At 40.8% G+C, this 14699-nt stretch overlaps 1 protein-coding gene and 1 pseudogene across 5 annotated transcripts in view; both read right to left on the reverse strand.

Moving 5' to 3' along the window:
- The window catches only part of FAT3 (FAT atypical cadherin 3), a 1063130-nt gene that overhangs the window by 153500 nt on the left and 894931 nt on the right, over positions 1-14699 (reverse strand). The gene's annotated exons all lie outside the window — the stretch shown is intronic.
- On the reverse strand, positions 7964-9315 carry LOC309546747 (piggyBac transposable element-derived protein 4-like; annotated as a pseudogene). The gene is made up of 3 exons: positions 8743-9315; positions 8638-8650; positions 7964-8308 (listed from the first exon to the last, which is right to left on the reverse strand). The product of its transcript is annotated as a piggyBac transposable element-derived protein 4-like (transcript).

The following is a 14699-nucleotide window of genomic DNA, read 5'->3' on the forward strand; positions in this document are numbered from 1 at the left end:
AAAATTTTGGGTTGTCCCCTGAAAAGTAATAGAGGGGAAATCATCCAACGGGGACACTGGTTCTGGTGACCTAGGGGTCTCTAAGGATCTCCCTTAATTTGCAGGGATTTCCTCTCACTTCCTGCTTGGCTATGGGACAGGAAGTGAAGGAAAATCTCTGCTAAGAGACATAGATTGCAATAAAAAAAAGAAATCTGACAGGGGTTATAACACTCCCTTACTTTATCCAAAAAAAAAAAAAAGTTTTGCCTATAGTTCTACTTTAATAATAATCAAAGCATTTAACTAAGTACTATTTGTATCCTAACAACTACTTAAAACACAACCCTGTTATAGTTTTGGAAACGTACAACCCTTCTAATGAGGAAATACTGTACAATTTTCAATCTAAACATGGACCTGAACTGAAACAGTAAAGATTTGCTAACCTATAAGCAACACGTTAATTTTTTCTAAGGCCTACTAATAAATATTTACCTTTTTTTCCTCATAAAAATATCAATGTACTTCCTGGTATACAAGTGTGCCCAGGCACTCCTGTGCCTTGATCCTCATAGCTGTACATCTGCAATGTGAGATCATGTAAAACTTTGTGCCTATGACTTCTATTCTCGCACAATTTGAAGTAAGACTTGGTGATGCCACTACTCTGCTGCTTACTGTTCTCCTTGCTGGAGAGAAAGCTTTACCTGAGGATCTGTAGTACAAGGATCTCCCTGCTTCTGTTTAATCCATGTGCTTCCAACAACTCTCCCGCTGCTTCGTGATTATTACCATACCAGTCACTGATACCAGACCCATCATCATGATAGGCAGTTCTGACATGAGAATGCAAAGCCCTGCTCTTCTATTAAGATGGCTACCTCCGTACAGAGACACAGTGCAAAACAAGGCATTTTATGTCAGTCACGGGAAAAAAACTGCTGCAGGAAACAAACAGGCAATGTTCATGACTAGTTCTTTGTCCTCTCGTTGGGTTCGGTTTCTATAGACCAGGTCCTTGGTCTCCTGTGTGGCCACTCTTCTATCCCAACATGTCAAATTAGACATGATCTATAACTATAATTGTTGCACTGTTGAGATTGTGCCAGCGCTCACTACATAAACATACAGGCAGGCTTCACTGATATAAGCTTGTATTTGCAATACATTTTCTTACAGCTTGATATCTGAACAGACATTTCACCTGGGCAGTACCAACCTGACATGACCATAGGGACAGTATGACGGTTTTAGCAAGAGTCCATTACTAGCTATATTTTAGCTATACTTTGGGGATAATTACAGTTGTTGGTAGAACAAAAAAGCCTTGACAGGCTGGTATCACACTGTAAAAAGCTGAACAATATAAAAAGCTAATATTTCAGATGAGACCACCAAACAAACTTTTTGGTGCTGCATCAGGTTAAAGTGAGAAAACATTGTGACTGACTGACACTCAACAGTAGAAAAAAAAAAAATCGATTATTTTTTATGGCATTTTTTTTTATTCTCTGACTTCATGGACAGCTTGAATTAGCCTGCTGCTTTTTATGGAACGTCTGTACATTGACGGTTGGCAACCCTGTTCTGTGCTAAAAACATAACTTTTTTCTGAAGCCTTTTAAATCACTTTTGCTGTACACTGCAGTACATTTTAGATACTTTGGATTGCATTTTTGCATGACCTTTAACATTCATTTTCTGCACTTGTTTATCAGCATGAGTGGCTAATGGGCAGCTGAGTATATGCAAAACAGAACCCACATACAAGCTCTGTACAAATGTACAGAAAATTTGAATTTGTATGTAAGGACCCTCCATATATTTTAACGCCTACAGTCAAGAATAATCACCTGCCCCCCCCCCCCCCCCCATCCACACACACACACACCCATTTACCACTTATGTTTTTGAAATAGATTTCTGTTTCCCTAGTCGGCACCACTTTCAGGAGTGAAATGCCACCTGTGCTTGTGACAACCAGTCCCTTCTTGTCACATCTGATAATAATTAGTAATTACAATGTCATCACACCCCTGTAGTCTTCTGGACCAGAGAGGACCCTGTCGTTTTGCTGAAAACAACAAGTGCACATTTCACCCAAAAAGCAATGTGGGCACCAAAGGAAGGACCCTCCCATTCTACAGTGAGGAAGAGAGAAGACTCGGGACCTGGTGTATCATGAAACCAAAGGTTTAATTTGGTAAAAGTGTTTTGTTAGATTAGAACTTTTTTTAAATACTAAAATGGTAATCTTTAAAGTATATCAAGTCCTGTAGACTCAACAGAAGTCTTTCCATTGTGAGGAGTGTCCCCGCTTAGACCTTTGCCTTGGAAAAAAGTGTGCCCAAAAACTGATTTCTCCTCTATTCCTCTTCTAGTGGCTAAGCAAAACTTTGGATTTACCCTCACCTTCATTATCTGTGACAGTGGTGATCAGCACATTTAGAGAGGGTGACTCTCCCTAATGGGGACACAGACAGCAATTAAAACTTAACATGGGTTCTAACCCCTCCACATTCAATCAAAAAATGGGAAAAAAAAGACTTGCCTTTAGCTATGCCTTAAGTCTGAAAAAAGTACATATATGGCTCAGTCCACCCAAAAGCCTGGTGGAGCCTGCTGGGCTGAATCTGCTTTTGGATTCATATATGTTTTGGGTACTCTAACGGAGATATCTGCCTGTCCTAATCTCTTTTTGGGTGTTTTCGCCAACCTTTGTGTGTTTGAGCTACTCCTGTTAATTTCTCCATCATGTAAAATATATAAATTAAGTGGATCTTTCTCATAATGGCCACAGCAGGTATACATGCTGAGAAACTCAATTAGAGATCTTACCAATAGAGTCCCTGTTGGTTTAAGTGTATTTAAAGCAAAAACTTCATTTTTGTAGTGTGAATGGGAAAGGTTGGCAACCCTGTCAAATTTGTTTGCTGTTTATGTCCCCGCTAGATATATTTACCTTTTCTATGTGTCCTGGTGACCACTGACAATTGGAATTTAGAGTGAAGGAAATTCCACAAATTTGAGTTGACATCACAGGCAAACGAAAGGAAATACTTCCATGGGGGCACTTTTTGGTGCCTAAGAGAGGAATTTGTTCACTCTAGAGAGGTTTCCCCCTTCTTCCAGGTGTAGCTATATGCCAGGAAGCAAAGGGATGACATAAAACACTGGTTTGAACCATTCCTTACAAAATCCAATACCAAAATGTTGGTTTTTAGATATACTTTAAGTATCCAGCACCTATCACAAGCTGAGTAGACTGGGTGGGTGGACTGGTCCTTTAAATTACAGAAGTGTGACTGGACTCTCAGAGACACAATCCAAAACTAATCACCTCTAGATATCAGTCTCAGGGGATAATACACTTTGTTCTGGTGTTAGCTACCTGGGAAATGTAATTTCCTCTTGATTAGGCAAGCAAGCAAAATCAGCAGATTCTATTACGGAATCGTTCAATGATTAAGAGTTATGATACAGATGTGCGCAATCCTTAATTATTCATTTTCAGGAAGGAAATACGTTCATGACAGAGGGAAGACACATAAGTACAAAACAGCCCTAATGAGGGGTCATTTGAGGAACGAAACTCAAGATAAGCGTTTCAATTAGATGGAATTTATCAGACTGAAGGCTGGTAAGGAGTATAAGAGATGAAGCAGAACAACCTTTTATTAGGCTGGAACACTGACATTGAAAAAGGCAATAACACGTTTCCACATCATTAAACTGCACAGACATCCTACTTGGAAAAAAAATGAATTCTTAGGTCCCAGAAAAGTGAATAACCTTTGTCTAGGAGGAACTTCTGGGGGTGTTTAAAATTGTCTGTTAACATATTCCATAAAGGAGATTGAAAATTAACTTCCTGGTTTTCTACAGAGGTAGATAAATCAAATTGGACATTACAATCAAAATTAAAAACTTTAAGAACTGGATCCCCAAAAGCTGGAGTTTAGCTTTACATACTCGATCATGGGAGTTTTAGCTTAACTTCACACAGTTAGGCTACAAAGTTGGTTAGCCTATACATTTTCTACTACTAACAAAACTCAAATAAGGCGTCACACCAGATTTTTGAAAGATTTTACAATATACTGTGATTTTGCAACAGACAAATAAGGGGTTTTGTATTATTCATGTTTATTCCACAGACATTCTAGAATTGTGCTGCTATGGCAACTACCTGTATATTTACAATATATAATATGAGCCTTTAGCTTTTTTTGTTATTTAAAAATAATAGACATACGACTGGGGGTGGAAATGAATGGACTTCTCAAAAGATTGATGCAACAGTGGAGAAACTGTTGACCATACACTGCAAATTTCAGCCGGTTCTTCATGAACTAACCAAAATTCAGCACATGGATGGCTCTGTCAGCCTCCTCTCACCTTACTTCCTTCAATTTAAAAATCAAAGGAGCTAGGTAGACAAGTCGGTTGAGCAGCAGCTGTATCCAATTGGATGCAGTTGGTGTTCAGGTACTCTGACAACTGAATGCAGCAGAATGCAGTAGCCAGCCGGAGGGAATTGCCCATGGCCACTGTTATCAAGGATGGAGAAATCCCTTAGAATAATATCTAGCAGTGAATGACTTTTAGAGCCCTCATCTCATCTCCTATCCCAGAAGGGTAGCAGGTATAGCAGAAGTAGACAGGCAGACTAGTGTCAACACCTCCCTCAAATCTCCAAACCTAAGGAGTCTTTCTTTGTAAAAGTAAGTACCAGCCTATAGATGGTCTATCTTATGCTGTTTCTGCACAGTTGTTAGGGGGGCCACTATGGAAATAATTAACGTCTATGTAAGGCCAAAAGGGAACTGAGTTGATACTTCTAAAACCCATATTTCACCAAAGCTCACCTAACCTTCCCATTTTGGATCCTGTCAACACAAAACGTACAGAAAAGTATGTGTAAACCCAATTTTTAAAACAAATATGTTTAACCAGTGGAGCCATCTGATGTAGCCTGCACCCTTAAACCTTTGGCAACTTGCAAAGCCTTCTTCAGGTGCACACCTCTCTACTAAATGATTACTGGTCCTTCGTAATCCCAGCAGCTGTCATACACAGGCCACTATTGCGGTCGGCTCCCTGCTCTTCTCTTTCTTTCCTAACACACAGACACTGAGAGAGAAGCCTTTAGCCAAGTAGATTAAATCTAGTTTCCTCCATACAGGGATTCTGATGGTGGATTATCACAATTGTGTGATGAGCATGGTGTCATTCCAGGAACATGCAAGTGCATAAAGAAGTTTATTGTACTACTAGTGCATGAGCATCCCTGGTCTGTTGTTTTTCGTTTAGATTGCCTACAGTCCTTGTTTTGGCAATTCAAGGGATGGCTGCAAAGACTCTGATATATTGAAGGCTGCAACACTGGTTTAGATCTTCATTATGCTATTCAAAATAACAAACTTCTAAATTGTGAACCATTTTATTTCATTGTGGCCCAAATCAATTAAGTGACCCGCACTCTTCAAAAGGTTGAGCCTCCCCACTTTAAAATCTTAAAATAAAAATACATTTTCAATATTTTTAAGTCTACAGCTTTTTTAAAAAAAATCTGATCCTTGTTTAGCCCCTGTCTGTAATAGGGTGACAATTTTCTGTCCCTTTCTCCAAATTTTGCTACTAAATTGCCACTCCATCGCATTGGCTTCAGACGGAAACAAAATTGTCAGTATCAGGTCACCCACTCTAAGGATAACCATGCAGCCATTGCTGGAGTGCATGTAGACAGGAAAATAGCTAAAGGAGATCAGCTGCCTTAATATTGAACACAGCATGAAAACAGATAAAAACATGTCTTGTCATGGCAAAAAGGTAAACTAAATATCATTCACTTAAAGTAGAACTTTAGTCAGACAATTAGATCTTGCTAGCAGACAATTAGATCTTGCTAGATCACTTCAGGCTGGCCCCTTTTGCAAGTATAGCTATGTAAAACATTAAAAATAAGTACCTATACTGTTTAAAATGCAGTAATACACTGTCTTACACGGCTCTGCACATGCTTAGTTGCTCTTTTTTTTTCGGCACTGTGCTGAATTTGTAGAGGCCGATCTGCTGACAGCCTAAAGATTAAAGCAGGACTAAACCCATTGATTTATTGGTTTCAAAAACCGTTATATTCCCAGCATGCCAGGAATGTAATTGTCACATTTGCTTGTGTTCTCAACCAAACTGATAAAACATCATATGGCTGATATCATGACTGATTGCATGTGCAGCACCATGGCGGTTGCAGATGGAACAGATGGCAGCTTCTTTGGCTAAAAAGGATAGGAGGGTTTAATTCTGCTTTAACTGCTGCTCAGGGTTCTGGGCTTCAACAAAATGGCAGTCTCCAGCAAGAAGAAAAAGGAGTGATGCTGAAGGAAATTTACAGCACACACTAATTTTGGTTGCATGCTTATTGATGTGAAATGTACAGTATGTTCCTGGCTAAATATACTTTTTATTAAGTGTTATGAGTAAAATACCACTTTAAGATTTACATCTACTTTGATATATTCTACAGCCAAAATGTCTCAACACTAAAAAAAAATCAGTAGTTTAACTTCGCCACTAAGCTAGGAGGCTCCAAGAATACATTTTTAAACATTACTGTTTTCAAGTAGGGCCAAAACACTTCACTTCTGATAATCTCTTTGCCTTTCTGATTACATTTATTCAATACATAATAAAGTTTGTCATAAGTGTTTATTGACTAAGCTCAGAAGATTTTAATCAGAGAGGAAGAGGGATGAGTGGGAACAGAGTGTTTTATATGTACTGTAGGGGGTTACATTAGTGGTCTGGACTATGTATGTTCTGAAAAGAATGATGGGCGGTTACTTTATGTAACATTAGCAACCTTGTGGTTGGTGGCAACTCAAGGGAAACAGGAATGCTAAAGTGGCCACTTTCCAGCTTCTATGAAGTTTCTCTCCAGCTTCAATGCTTTCTGGAACAAGTCAGAGGTCCTTATCTGAGTCAGTAAATATTGAAGCAAGACGGTCCACATTATAGCAGGAAACTAGCACTTCAAAAGGTGAGGTTAGCAATGACAGACTGTATATTAATCTCAGTTTCCTTTAACGCAAGTAGTGTGTACTGCACTGTCCACAAAGTGGAATATTAATCTTAAAGGGGACTTACAACAAGAGATCTAATAAGGCAAGACAAATGGTTGCAGACACTGCAGATCCTTAATGATGGAACGGCCATATGCGCTTGGATATTAATCAGGATGGATGGTATCTTTCATGGACTCGGGAAACCAGACATAATCCTCTATACCAGATTGAATATGCAAACTCCAGACGTGATATCATGGATGTATAGGGAGAAATAAGGTGCACATAGCGTAATCCCGTTACGTTATACACAAAGGTTTATTAGTAAAAAAATGCACTTACAATGGACGGTTAGTATGCAGGCACACAGAAGACACAAAGCAAACCGCGACGTCCCGCGTGTGAAAGAGCCGGCGTCTAGGGGGCGTGACAGTCGTACATCCGGTACCGCCCGACTGGTTTCATCAAACATGACGTCGTCCGGGGCGTAATTTGTATTCCACAAGCATTGCTCAAGAAGGTGTCTGATGATCTTCTTGTAGTACTTCTTTTGCTGTTTCCGGATTGCTGTATAGAATGTCATTGCTTGGTTGGCTCTGTCGACACCTATCATGGTGTTATTGTAGTCTATCACTACTTGTGGCTTCATGATTTCTTTCCCACCTGCATACCATAACAGTGGAGGTATTATGAACTGCATTTATTAGGCACACATCTTTCTTGTCACGCCATCACAGTGCCATCATTTTGTCTTCCTACCAGGCAACTATTTCTCCAGTCTTCAGCTTCTTATTGCCAAACATTGACAGCGTGTCACGCTGGTTAGCCCTAAGGGTTCCATAGGCATTTGTTTTGTTTCGCGGAAGAAACTCATAAAGTCCAGGAGATGTATAAAAGTTGTCGATTGTTACGCATTAGCCCTGATTTAGCAATGGCTCAATGAGTGAAAGAATGGAAGATGATGCCATTCCATAGTTTCTGTATTTTGGATTGAATTTTGTTCCTTTTCCAGTGTATATGACTGAATTCCAAATGTAGCCAGTTGATGATTTGCATAGCATGTAGGATTTTACGCCAAATTGTGCTCTTTGATGCAATATATTCTACCCAGCTGAGCCTTCCCTTGTAGGCCATTAGACTTTCATCTATGCTGATATCTCTTTCTGGCACATAGCTCCATTGAAAATTCTTTAGAATCATTCTAGATACTTCCCAAATTTTCTTTAGTTTTTGTACAGGATGAGTAGTTTCATCAAATTCTTAGCTGTTTTAGAAGTCTACAGGCCCGGGTTACAAACATCCGACTTACAAACGACTCCTATTTACAAATGGAGGGAGACAACAGGAAGTGAGAGGAAATCGACCCCTAGGAAGGGGAATTCACTCCTGTAAGAGTTATCATGGGAAAAATGTGTCTCCACTAAGCATTATGATCAATCCTTGCTTCTTCAAAAACCCAAAATTTCCAAAATCCATTTGTAATTGGGACAGAAAGAGAGGTTAAATCTTCTGAACAGGGGTACAACAGGAAAACAAATGATACAGGGGTGTTAACCCTTCCTATGCTATCCAAAAAACATAAAAATACTTTTTGGCTGGAGCTGCACTTAAAAAATTTACCTGTTCTGACTTAAAAACAAATTCGATTTAAGACAAACCTACAGACCCTATCTTGTTTGTAACCCGGGACTGCCTGTAAATATTTCATGATCAGGGACAATCGGTACTCTGACATGACCGTGCCAAAGAATGGAGTGGCAAGTAATGTACTAGTTGTCCAATACCACTTCTGCAGGGGTTTCCCCACCACTCCCTGAAGTATTATTAGGCCCAGAAATTTCCAAATGTCATCTTTGGTCACTGGTTCCCACTTTCTGCTTCTTGGAAACTTTCGATGCAGAGTAGGTAATTGTTTTTTGTACCGGTTTGTCTCAGTAACTATTTTTTCAATAACCTCATCGGTCAGAAATAATTGTAAGTATGCCAAAGGGTTGTCATATTCAATGTCTAATTTCATACCAGATGCTCCAGTAAATGGGAATCTTGGGGGTGCTGCCTGATCCGTACCGCAGTCAATAGAGCACCAAGTCCGCACATCACTGAGCTTAGTTGCAGAATTGTGGCTGTCGTCACTTTCAGTGTCTGATGAAGAATTTCCCCACTAATCATTATCGCTCAATTCTGCAAGTGATTCTAAATCACTATCACTGTTTTCTAGCTGGTCTTAAACAACTTTTGATCTAAAGGGACGCTTTTTGGATGCCATAGTTCTCAAGTTTCCAGGCAGAAAGAACAGTAAAAGTGCAGGCTGGGCACTGGACAAAGCACTAGGGACAAAACTGATGTGAAATGGTTTCACACAGTAATGTAACCCTAACAGATTACAATGTATTACAATGTATCATGTCATGTTTTGTTTACTTTTTTTAAATTTCCCACCCGGTTCCGCCCCCCTGCGTCGCCGGCGATCGCAGAGAAGGGAACAGGGAAGAAGGATGCTGGCATGGGCCAGAGGACACAGCGGGAGGACATCAAGGGATCGTAGGGACAAGGTAAGTGTCACTACAGGGATATTACAGTGTAACCCCGAGTGTGGCTCGGGGTTACCGCTTTTGGTACTGAAAATTACCCCGAGCCACACTCTGGATTACCACCAGGGAGGTTAATGATTGCCCTGTAACAGCCTTCTGCTGTCTTGGAGCCAGCTTCATAAGTGTGTCCTCATGCAAAAAGAACAAAAAGGTTCATTAGCGCAATCAGACCTTTCTGTGCTTTGTAATGAGCCATTTTCCAAGAGCTTATATACAGCCTGGGTCATAATGTGCTTGTTATTGAGCAGATTACACTCTCTAGGCTTGCTGTCCTCGGTGATTGACTGTGCTGCCACGCGACCCGGCACCAGGACTGTCAGCAACTTTCCGTGTTGACAGTAAATTTTCAACGCTTCTCTCTTTTCCTCAAGAGTACACGCACTAAGTGCTTCTCTAAAGGAGATTGAATAACAATGCTTCATTAATTTCAAGTAGAATTCTCAAGTCAGCTGCAAAGTATTGTCACATAAAGACAAGGATAGGAGAAATACCACAACACAACTATTCTGGCACTAAGAAGCAGTCACATATTATAACTTTGATATCATTTTGAGAAAACTACATCCCTTGTGAAAAAAATTTGGGGGGGAAATTCTCAAAGCAGACATGTAATTAATGTTATCATACAACTTTGCTTGTGAAGACACACAAAAAAAGTGCACTTATTGTGTCGTATAATACCCTTCTGAAGAGGAAGGAGCCTTCCCTGACCCCCTGGGGTGCAATATTCAGACCCACTTAGCCAAAAGGCCCAGTGAGCGAAAAGGAAGCGCACACAAAAGTGCAGGTGACAGATGTGGAGGGGAAAATAATTAGGTAAACCTTTAAAAGTTTTTTCATGATCCTACTGGGATAGATATATAAAGAGTAGCAGACGGATTTTAATACATACCTTTTCTTCATAATATGTTCATCAGGGTTTCACTTTGTGATGGTCACAAGCCTAAACTTCATTGTGTGATCTCTGCTATAGGGGAGAATCACAATTTAGATTAGCTACTATTTCTCTTCAGCAGAGAGCATGAATGAGGTACTTATGAGGTATGTGAGCATGAATGAAGAGCCTAATGCCCAGTACACACGAGTGGACAGTTGGCCGTGAATTTTTGGCCAACGTCCTATCGGCTGTTTTTCGGCTTGTTAGTATGATGCTTCCGACAACCGACTCCGACTTTTCGGCCGAAAAAAATATGGTGTGCAGGCTATAAAATTTTTGTTGGCCGTCACCACAACGGCCGATTTTCCGTCAGTCAGTAGAGATTTCGGCAGACAAAAATCTGATGAGCAAGACTGGGCATGCTCAGAGATGAAAAAACACACGGGAAGTAAACCATCACATGACATCACTTCTGAAGTAGATTTTTGTTGGCTGAGAAAATTTGTGTGCAGTCTAGAGCACATTTCAACCCACACAACAACACTGGACAAAAGTCAGCCGATCGGTCGGCCGATAATCGTTGCGTGTGTACGAGGCTTAAGGGCTCTTTCACACGGGCGCTCCCTATGTCTGTATTTCATCCCATTTTTTTGCGGATGAAATACGGACATAATGCATGTCAATGGGATTGCGGATGTCAGCGGATGACCATCCTCTGACATCCGATTTTCGTCCTTTCAGTTCTGTCCCGTATTTTGGAATGGAACAGAACCCGATTTTTCTTCCCGTTAAAAAAACGGAAGACAATGTGGGCTATGTGGGACTTTAAGTGAGACACCGGCAGGTATACACTGAGTGTCAACTAAACCCCTGTTCTTTATTTATATTGTGAGACAGGTCTACTTGGTTGGTGGCAGACTGGAGGGTGAGTACATCAGACTGGGGGCTGGCTGGCTTCCATGCACCTCTTTTAATCCTTTTCAATTCGTTTTTTTTAAAAACGGAAAGGAAGCAAAATCTGATGTCAGCGGTGTCATCCGCTGACATCCGCAATCCCCATAGAAATACATTATGTCCGTATATCATTCCGTGTCCGTGAAAAAAAAAAGTGCCACAGCGGAATAAAAAATTGGAGCGGCCATGTGAAAGAGCCTTTAGTCTTCAGTTGTGGCCATAACTGAAGGGAATCTGAAGCAGCATGTCTCCAGGAGAGGTACTATAAAGATTTTTGTTACTCTTTTTAATGTATTCCAGCAAGATGGTGAACATAGCTTTTTGCTAAGATTTGGCTCCTTTCACACTTAGGATCCAACTCTTGGGATCCAGTCCTTTTGAAACATGGCAGAGGACTAATAAAACTGTACTATTAGAGGGTTGCTAATTTGCATATTAACCATTCTACTGCCAGGAAAGTATGTTCTGACTAATAAAAATATTGCAACAAAGTTATAATGGCCACCTTTTTTTGGGCAACCAGTCTTTGGTGTCTTCGTATCAACAGCAGCTCTGGAATAATTCAGCCTTAATTAAGACAATATCCTGATGTCTACTAAGACTGGGGTTTTTTTAGCTGCCAAATGACATTTACTCACAAAAAGTGTTTTTACTTTTTTTCTTTTTTTATTCTCTCTTTTTTTTTTTTTTTACGGCATTGCGGATTAAATATCATACAGATTCTTTTCTGGAATTACTCAATAACAATATGGAAACTTCAGTCCCCGCTACAGCACCTATTATTCATTCTGCTATATAAAAGGCACAATATCATTTTCCTTAGTAATCACCATTAAAACAAACCAAGTGGATCTCATTATACTTACAATTATTATTGGTTTTAGTAAACCTTTCTTATGATGTAAAAATGATGGAATGTATCATTACAATGTGACATAAGTACTGCCGCAGAGCTAAGCGCGCTACATTTCGGTAACCAGCTAGAATAATTGTATTGATTTTTCCTTTTATTTTAAAAGCAGAAGGTGCTCCAGAGAGAGCCATAATGGCGCATAACAAACTTTTCTGAACATACTGTGTTCACAGGAAGGGAGTATTTGGGAAAATGAAGGGAAATGCAAGCATGTAAGTGGACCAATTAAGTAACGTATAGAGACCTATGACCTACAAAAAAATAAATTCTGCATGGTAAAGCAAGTTTATATAACTGACCAGTGTTGTCTTCATTCTAGGTGATCTTTGCTTTCAAGTAGAGTTAGAAAATGGTCATAAAATCTTCAACATATGACACTTCCTGGTGTTTTGGTATGCCTATTTCTCCCCACTGTGGCTATCCCTCCTGGCTGACACTTCACACTTGCAGCTCTGAGGGCAAACACAGGCAAGGCTCCATGCACTCAACCTTAGAATGCTTGTGATCTCCACTTACTTCCAGGTCCTGTTCCAAGTGGCTGCCAAAAAAGCACAGTGAGCCCATGCTAGTAATAGAATGTCCATCCATTGCAGTGAGTGTATATCAATTTGGGGTCACCTGATCCCATGTTTATCTGTTACTAATGTAGCACCCTCCTAAGGTAGGTGCTAGTGAGAGAGTATAGTTTTTGGCTCTGTCTGTCAGAAGAGCAGCAGGCAAATTCTATATTGCTTTCTGTCTACCAGAGAGCAGGATCTGTGAGTGAGGTCTGCTGAATGTCCTCAGTATGTGATTCATTGAGTCTAGAGAGTGTTTCACACTGGTCTAATAGGGAGGCATGTTGGACAGTGGGAGGAAACCTGACCAATGGATACATAGGCTTTGATACAGTCCTGGTGATTGGCAGAGACAGGCTGTCTCGGTGCATTCTGGGGTACTGTATAAAAGCTGGGAGCACATGTGCTGTGGGGTCTTTGGCTGGTGAGAAGAGTCCCGGAGGGAGGGTGGTGGCTGCCTCCTCCTCTGTAGCAGTGGCACGTGGCATCAGGAGGTTGTCCTTAGGGCCAGAGGAATGGAGCTGAACCCAGGGGTCCAGAAAAGCTGACTGAGGGGAAGACACTGGAGACCTTAGAAAAACAGTATTGTGAGTACAGGGGATCGTGTCAAGGGGCCTGACCTGAGTAGGATATTTAGTGGACAGGTGTCAGTGGTCAAGAAAGAGGATACTGGGAGAGTGTCCTGAAGATAATTTTAGTTCATCAAATCATCTGGAAAGAGACTTAACCCTAAATACAAGTGGCAAGGTGGATCAACAGCCTGGCTATATCAAGAGATAAATGTCCTCCAAAGTCTTGTGCGTAGTTAATCTGGAGTATCCCACTATTCCCTTCTCCCATCCAGAACGCATAAATAAAACACAAAACAACTACATAACACTAGACTAATTATTGACTGAACCAAGAAGTAAAATGATAGACTGTGAATATCAAAGTTGCTAACGGTAACCCAGGGGGGCCCGAAAGTGTGAAAATCCAGCAGTCCTTAAGAGGGCAGTGCTACACTAACAGCACCAGTTCACCTACCTTTTGTTTTTTAAGCATTTATTATTTGAATGGGTACTTTCATTATTGATACATTTGACATTAAGGCTACATTCACACCTGAGCGTAGCGTTTTCGAGCGTTTTTTTACCGCGATTTTAACGCGATTTTACCGCGATTTTTACCGCGATTTACAGGCGTTTTTTGTGCAGGCGTTTTTTGATTGAATAGATACCAATGGAAAACGCCTGTAATCTGCCCAAAAAGAAGCTCATGTACTTTTTTGAGCGTTGGGCGTTTTGTAAACAGCGTCAAAACGCTCAGATGTGAACAGGGGCCATTGAAATGAATAGGATTTGTCTTGTTGGGCGTTTTGAGAGCTGATCCTAGAGCAGAAAAACTCCCCAAAAACGCCTAGATGTGAACGGAGCCTCATTGTATTTTCTGTTGTTGTTCATTTATTTATTTTTTGCACTTTTACATGTGGCAAACTGTTTAGTAATCTTGAATCACATTTTTTGGCAGCACAATCTATATACACATTCATAAAATTTCAACACCTGGTCTTCTTTAACCGCTTGCCGACCGCCCGGCGCAGATTTACTGCGGCAGGCTGGCTCGGCTGCGCGAACCGACGTAGGCGCACGTCGGTTTGTGGGAGTGGTCCTGGAGACACTCGCACACCCGCCCCCACTAGGCAGCGGGGATGCTGATGCACGGGACCAGCGGCACCGATTGCCACCGGGCACCCGCGATCATTGCTCTCTCTGAAAT

Source organism: Pelophylax lessonae (assembly GCF_965119305.1).
Source record: "Pelophylax lessonae genome assembly, chromosome: 2".
In the NCBI taxonomy this organism is placed as follows: domain Eukaryota; kingdom Metazoa; phylum Chordata; class Amphibia; order Anura; family Ranidae; genus Pelophylax; species Pelophylax lessonae.